Genomic DNA, 7972 nt, shown 5'->3' with positions numbered 1-7972 from the left:
AATAACTATTGTCTGTAAACTTTTGGATACTTAAAGAACACTTATTTTAAATAAGTAATTGGTTTAAAAGTAGCCTGCTTATATAATAAAAAAATAAAGTAAATTTTGCTCAAAATAAATCATATAAAATGTATATGAAAATGTAGCCATGTGCAGTAACATTGAAAACTGAGAATGTGATGCATGGTTATTTTTAGTTGTTATTGAAAATCGTAATTAAATTGAATCTTAATTTTAATAAGGCAGTACTAACATACAGAGATTCCAAATATAAACAAAAAGCATAGAAACTGCAATTTTACATATTGTTAAAATGTAAAGATTCCCACCCCTACTGTTAATATGAAATAACACTTTACAATGAGCCCATTTGTAACATCAACTAAGATTGATGAAAGCTGTAGAATAGAAGTGTTGTTCCTTGTTAGGGTGTTATTTTGTTAACATTAATGAACTATGAAATAACTTTAATGATCTATATATAATTAAAATTAATATTTTTATTAATTTACAAAGTATGGTTTATTACTTTTTTAAAACTAGCAGAGCAGTATTTTAGTTGCCGTTCAGTATCTATTTTCAAAAACTATCGGTTAATTAATCGGTATCGGCCAGTGTGGTCCAGCCTAGCTATCGGTATTGGTAAAAACCAATATCGGTCGACCTCTATACATTAGTGAGATTAATTGGGCATGTGTCACTTTGGCCTGGGTCACTCAGGTAATCTCCAGTCACCTTTAGTCTCTTAGATAGTCACACTCAACAACCTTAAGCCTCTGCTCTTAAAACAAATCGGTTTCATGCCCATGTTAATCGCCACTCTTTCACAGCAGTATGCAGTAACTGCGCTCCTTTCATCTAGTAAACGCTGGTCAATTAGTTCTGCCATTGCTTGGAGTTTGCCATATATCTTTTTATGTTTATAGCATAACATTAAAGATGCATAGAAGAGAGCTACTGCTGTGAAATGGTCCAGCTGTAAATATCCTCTGATCATCTAATGGTTAATTTTGGTGGTGCGGTAAAACTGCAGGACTGCAGTAAATTATTTTCCTAATCAGTTTTAATCCTTCAGTCTATAAAAGAAAATGTACTTGAAATTTAAAGTATAATAAAGATATTAAGCCTTGTTTACTGAGACACAAAAATAAAGGTTCTGTCATCATTTATTCACCCTTATAGTTATAGTTCTTGGTGTGAACAGGGCTTTACAGTATTTCTTTATCTTTGTTAACGTTAGTCAACACAACTGTTAGTTCATATTACCTCAAGTCCATGAAATAATATAGCATACAACTTTCGATTTAAATAATGTATTAGTACATGCTGAAATTAACATTAACTAAGATTATTAAGATGCTTTAGAAGTATCATAGTTAGTTCATGTTAACTAACTTTTGGTGCTCTAGTGGTTAATAAACAGAATTGCATGTGTCTTGAAGAAGAACATTGTAGCCGGAGCTACTTCTTTTTGTTTATGCCTATGATGAATCACACGAGTACTACTCTGCAGCAGTTCCTACCAGAACCAGTCTGAAATAGTCTGAATATGAAAACGTATTACAGAGTGTTTTCACAACACGCAATCAATCGCCATATTGGTGGCACTGAACGTAAACAATGCCACTGAACCAAACAGAACTCACATATGTTGCTGATTATTGCTGCTGAAAATGGTCAGTTATCGTCATGTTTTGGGCTGTATTAATCGGTCAGACCGTTAAACACATTTGAAGTACTATAGACTGCCAAAAGGTATAACAAATCAAGGAGAAGAGCGCAAAAAAACTGTCTAAGGAACAAAAGGCATTTGTGGTTGGCCAAACTAAACCAGGATTTCCAGGGCAAGAATCTAGACAACATTCATGTTTGTTCTTATAATTTCTGGTCAGGTAGGTTAAAAGTTAGGCTAATATCTTAATTAATACTGCTCATACACATCTTTACCACCTATTAACTTTAGTTTGTCAAAATATTGTGCCGTTTCTTGCATACTAAGTCCAGCTTCTACATGCTTTTTCCATGGTTTAGACAGCATAAATTAGCAGAACAACGTATTCAGTAGTTAGTACATTAACTGTGCAACCAATGCTGTTGTTTACATCCGAGTATCTCCAATATGGCCGCCCACCTGGGTGGGCGGTGGGGGGTGAAAACTTTTTAAATTTGAAAATCAGGATAAATTTAACTTATTTTGACCTCTGGGAAACATGTAAGTATCTTCTGTGGCTTCTGAAGGGCAGTACTAAATGAAAAATATATGCTATTTAGGCAAAATAAAAGATGTGAACATCTTTTATGTAAAATATCTTATTCTGTTGGCACCGATAGCCTTGTGAGCAGCATGCTGACAAACAGCACCGTTGCACTCTGGGCGTCCCATGTTCGAATCTCGACTCGAGGACCTTTTCCAATCCCGCCCCCTATTTTTCTTCCACTTCGCTTCCTGTCATTACTGATCTGTCCTATCACAATAAAGGCAAAAATTAAAAAATAATATATATATATATATATATATATATATATATTGTATTCAGGTCAATACTAAATAAAAAATAACATGCATTTTGTATGATCCCTCTTATCTTTGTAAAATAATTAACATTTTACAGATTCTGCAGGGTGTATGTATACTTTTGATTTCAACTGTATATAGTATCTCTGACGACAAGTTCTATTATCTTACAAATTTTGCTTCTCATAATTCATTGTTTGAATTATTTAAAAATGTCACTGGAAAACACAAAAACAATGAAAAGAAAAACAATGATGTAAAAATGGACACTTAGGCCCGGTTTCACAGACAGGGCTTAGACTAAGGCCCAATCCCAATTCTATTTTCTACCCCTTCGCCTACCCCTCGCCCCTTCCCCTTGTCCCTTGAAACAAAGTGTAAAGGGGAAGGGCTAAAATATTTCCCCTAAGAAATGGGACACCACTACAACACTGTGATACGTCATCATAGGTTGTCGCTAGTTCCTAATGTTACGTCAGAGGACATGCGCAGATGTTTATCACTCATTCCAAGATGTCAAAATGTTGTCATCTTTCAAAAAGTACAAATGTACGGTGTACGCACCGTTCATTCACATGTGGCCGTAAGCAAAACAAACAACGCATTATCACATGCGCGGCAAATTGCTGATCAGTGTAGTGGTGCGGCGGTGCCTGGAGAAGTATATATGCTTCATTTGTGAATTTCGTTTTGAACTTTCTATTTGAACGCATTCGTTTTCTGAATCCTTGGACTAAAATGTTTACAGGGGTTCACTGGTTTAAGAAATTTCTGATCGTAAAAATCAGCTTCTTTTTATTTGTAAGGTATCGTTTTTATTATTATGTACTGATTTAAATTACTGGTGCGGTGAGCGGGCGCAGGTGCATTAGGCGCAATCATCAAATAAATTTCAAAGCAAGCCGGCGCCACGGTCCTGACTGCATCATCACTGCCTTTATTGGGTGTTTTGAGCGAATGTTTACATTTATTCACATGACTGGATGTGGTGGACTGCCATGATTTTGGCGAATGCAGGGCACTACTGAATAATGCGCATCAGAGGGGATTTAAAAAGTGGAAGTGTGTATACACCGTATACCTGCGTACACCCTCCACTACACCACCGTTGCAAATTGCCGTGCCACTGGTCTTTCATGTTTCTAACATGCAGTCAAGTGTATATGACATAAAAATATATTTTGTAATATCGTGCAATCAGTGCTATCTGCTAGCAAACTTTAGCGATTTTTTTGCAAACGTTTATTTACAAAACAACACCATAAACACAAACACAAGATTGAAGGTAATATACATATAAATGAAACATTGTCATCAAAATCCTTATTGCAGGCAAAAATTACTTATATTTATGAGTCTGCTTGCTCGAGTGAGCAGCCATGTTGGAAATTTCTCTTAGCCCTTCGTTTGAAGTGAGGTCCTGAAAAATCTTCGTTTGGAGGGCTATCTGGCCCTTCCCCTTACCCCTACCCCTCCAACCAAAAGAGAAATGAGACAGCCCTACCCCTTCACGCGAACGCGCCAAACGGAGGGGTAGGGCTAAGTGTAGGGGTAAGGGGTAGAATTGGGATTGAGCCTAAGCCAGGACTAGGCCATAATTCAATTAGGACATTTAAGTAATTTTTATAAACATGCTTAGAAAAAAAAACATTACTGGTGTGCATGAGACAAAACAAAGGCACTGATGTATTTTAAGTTCAATCAGTGCAATTTTATTTCAGTTGAAACAGCTCAGACTTGCATTTTAGTCTAGGACTAGGCTTAAGCCCTGTCTGTGAAACCAGGGGTTAGTGTGTATTTGTGTAAAACTGAAATGATAAATTGCCTTATTCACTCATGCAATGAAAGGCAAAAAGTCTATGTTCTTCAAAGCAAGTTTATCTTCCTTCTAAGATGCATGCATTTTTTAAAGGTTACTGTATAATACAAAGGTGGGGACATAATATATGCTTTCAGAGTCCTATCCTCTGACACTGTTGTGCACAATGCATCCACCACAGTATCATATGCATGGTTACATCCACATCACCATGGATATCTCCAGCATACGTACAGTCTTTTCCCCCAGAATACATTTCAAGACTGTTTTCAGATCGTTGCTATATTATCTTTGAACGCCGGTCAGCAAAATAGCTGTAATTTAGCATTTGAGACTTGATTACAGCTTTCAGAGATAAATGATAGGGTCTCATTAAGGCTGCCATAAAATAATTACATCAAAAAATGAAAGGGAAATGGAAGATGATGCCTTGATTTGCTGTTATGGTGAATGAATAGGGGTATTCTTGCCACGTGTCAAGGCTCAGCATTAATGTGCTTTAAGAGAACAGGATGTAATGTGATTTGCCCGTGCTTAGGCTCTGCGCTTAGCCACGAGCAGGAAGAGGTAATATAAGACGTAAGAATGTGGCTTAGTTTTTGAGAGCTCATTTTCCAGGCAGGGGTTATGTTTGCATCAACCACCCAATCTGTCTGATTTCATCTTTGACACAGTAATTCATTGATTTAGCCTGATGTTGGTACAAATACACACACCCAGCTCCATTGTGACTAGGGTTTCGCACCTGATCGTAGGTTGTGCATAATTATTGTGCAGCAGTGGCAGACAAAGTACCGAGGGAAATGTTAATTAGCCACACAGAAGAGCCACATGTCCATCTGCCCAAGGACGCCCGGTCCGACAGGGATGACAAGCACTGACAGATGCGTTGCCATCTCACATGCTCCCTTTGAAATCGATCAGGATAATCTCCGGCACGTTTAGAACTTTGATTAAAAGTTAATGAACTCACAGGACAAGCTATGTTAGGCATCTGCAGAATTCCAGCATGTAAACCTGCTAGGCAACATATTCTTCGTGGTCCAGTAGAGAGAATGTATGCGTGCTATCACTGAGACACAATGCTGACAACATGTCAGTTGAAGTATGTGTTAAGTATCCGCTCGAGCATTGTGCGGCGCGGGTGATTGACTTAGCAAAGTGGCTCCTGTGTGTCACAAGGCCGATAAAATGGCACGTGTGGGAATGTCGTTTAAATGGGTTATTGTAATGACCTTCGGTGGGAGCGCACAGCTGCTGTAGATAAATTCCGATTTCCTAGCTCTTAATTACGATGAGCTGGAGAGAAGATAAACACTTAACAGCCTCTCATGGTCAAGTTGACAATCCCTCAAAGGCCACAAAAGAGAAATTCCATTCTAGATTATAAACCACATGTCCAAAATCATTAGCTGCACAATATGGACCAATGAGGTTTCCTGGTAATGACAATGGCAAAGAATCTTTGTAATTGCTTGACAACCCTTCTCTGGCCTTGAGCAATTCCTGTTGATCAGCACAGAGCAGATGTGGCGAGATGTAAGAAAGATGCTCTGTAGTCGGTTGAGGTCACAAGTTTACATACACCTTGCAGAATCTGCAAAATGTTAATTATTTTACCAAAATAAGAGGGATCATACAAATTGCATGTTATTTTTTATTTAGTACTGACCTGAATATTTCACACAAAAGATGTTTACATATAGTCCGCAAGAGAAAATAATAGTTGAATTTATGAAAATGACTCTGTTCAAAAGTTTACATACACTGGATTCTTACTGTGTTGTTACCTGAATGATCCATAGCTAGTTTTTTTTGTTTGTTTGTTTAGTGATAGTTGTTTATGAGTCCCTTGTTTGTCCTGAACAGTTAAAAAAATCCTTCAGGTCCCACAAATTCTTCGGTTTTTCAGCATTTTTGTGTATTTGAACCCTTTCCAACAATGGACGTATGATTTTGCGATCCTGAGGGACTCATACGCAACTATTACAGAAGGTTCAAATGCTCAGTGATGCTTCAGGTGGAAACACGATGCATTAAGATACTTTTGAACAGAAAGAAGATGTGTACAATTCTCTTATTTTACCTAAATATCTTTTTCTTTCATGTTTCCCAGAACATTATTACCCTGATCTTTAAATTTTTTTTTTTTTTTTTTTTAAGATTTATTTTTGGCATTTTTGCCTTTATTGTGATAGGAAAGATCAGTAATGACAGGAAGCAAAGTGGGAGAGAGATAGGGGGGCGGGATCGGGAAAGGTCCTCGAGTCGGGAAAAGATGGATCTCAAAACCATACAGTTGTTGTTGAAAAGGGTTCAAATACACAAAAAACATGAAAAAACAAAGAATTTGTGAGACATGAAGAATTTTTCTGAAGGACAGCAAGCAGTTTACCTGTTCAGGACAAACAAGGGACTCATGAACAACTATCACTAGAAAAACCCAGCTGTGGATTATTTAGGTAACAACACAGAATTAAGAATCAAACATATGTAAACTTTTGAATGGTGCCATTTTTATCAATTCAACTATTATTTTCTCTTGTGAACTATATGTAAATGTCTCTTATGTGAAATATCTTATTCAGGTCAGTACTAAATAAAAAATACATGCGTTTTCTATGATCCCTCCTATTTTGGTCAAATAATTAACATTTTGCAGATTATGCAAAGTGTATGTAAACGTTTGACATCAACTGTATCTATCTATCTATCTATCTATCTATCTATGGAACTGCATTGGATCATTTTTAAAAGAGAAAGAAGAGGTTGTGGAGGTTGGTAGAAAAGAGCGTTCTTCAGCATTCTCTCGGGTTTGAAATATCAGGAGAGGGAGACAAAGTGCGGTGGGCACTGTCATTGATCACATGTCTTTGACCTTCACAGTAGCTTAGTTTGGAGATTTCCAAAGTCACCTCTGGTTGGTGGAAAATTGACATTTCATTGTGAAATATGCTCCAGAGTGCTCTTTTCATATGTTCAGTTCCAAAACTTGCAGCTTTTTTTTGTTTTGTTTTACAGCGGACACTGAATGAGGAAACTGAAGGACTTCAACAAAGGTTTGGATCACTGCAGCAATGAAAAAAATGCTTATGGTTAAATAGGGCATCAGGATTATGTGTGAATATTTGTGGATCGGATTACATAGGCTGCATTGGGCCAGGTTGGGAGTTGCTATTATGTTACAGTGAGAGCAGAACACAAATCACTAAGAGCAGTCCTCTGTGGAGACCTTGTAATGCAGATTTATGATGCTTTTCATTTAAAAATTGGTCTGGTTAGAAATTATCTTTTGCTACTAATGATTTGTTATAGTATTTATGTCCGAGTAAATGTCTGAATCAATAAATGTTTTCCATGATTTGCAATTATCTGTGTCACGTGAAGGTCACTCCTAATCATAACAACATCACAATAGTTATTTCAAATGTACAAAAGCATATTAAAATAAACAACTGTTTAGCACAATTACTGCTCATGTCATGATGAATCCACAAATAATGCAAGTTCACCTCTGTTATGAATTCAGAAGTGCCTGTCAAAATGCCTGTCCTGTAAGTGAATGAAAAAACTTAACTGGGTTTATACATTGATGAAGCAAAAGAAAATAATGAATGATATTTTATTCAAAGGCAAAT

Source organism: Garra rufa, chromosome 8 (assembly GCF_049309525.1).
Source record: "Garra rufa chromosome 8, GarRuf1.0, whole genome shotgun sequence".
In the NCBI taxonomy this organism is placed as follows: domain Eukaryota; kingdom Metazoa; phylum Chordata; class Actinopteri; order Cypriniformes; family Cyprinidae; genus Garra; species Garra rufa.
The sequence above is the reverse complement of the archived record's forward strand: the minus strand, read 5'-3'. Positions refer to the sequence as shown.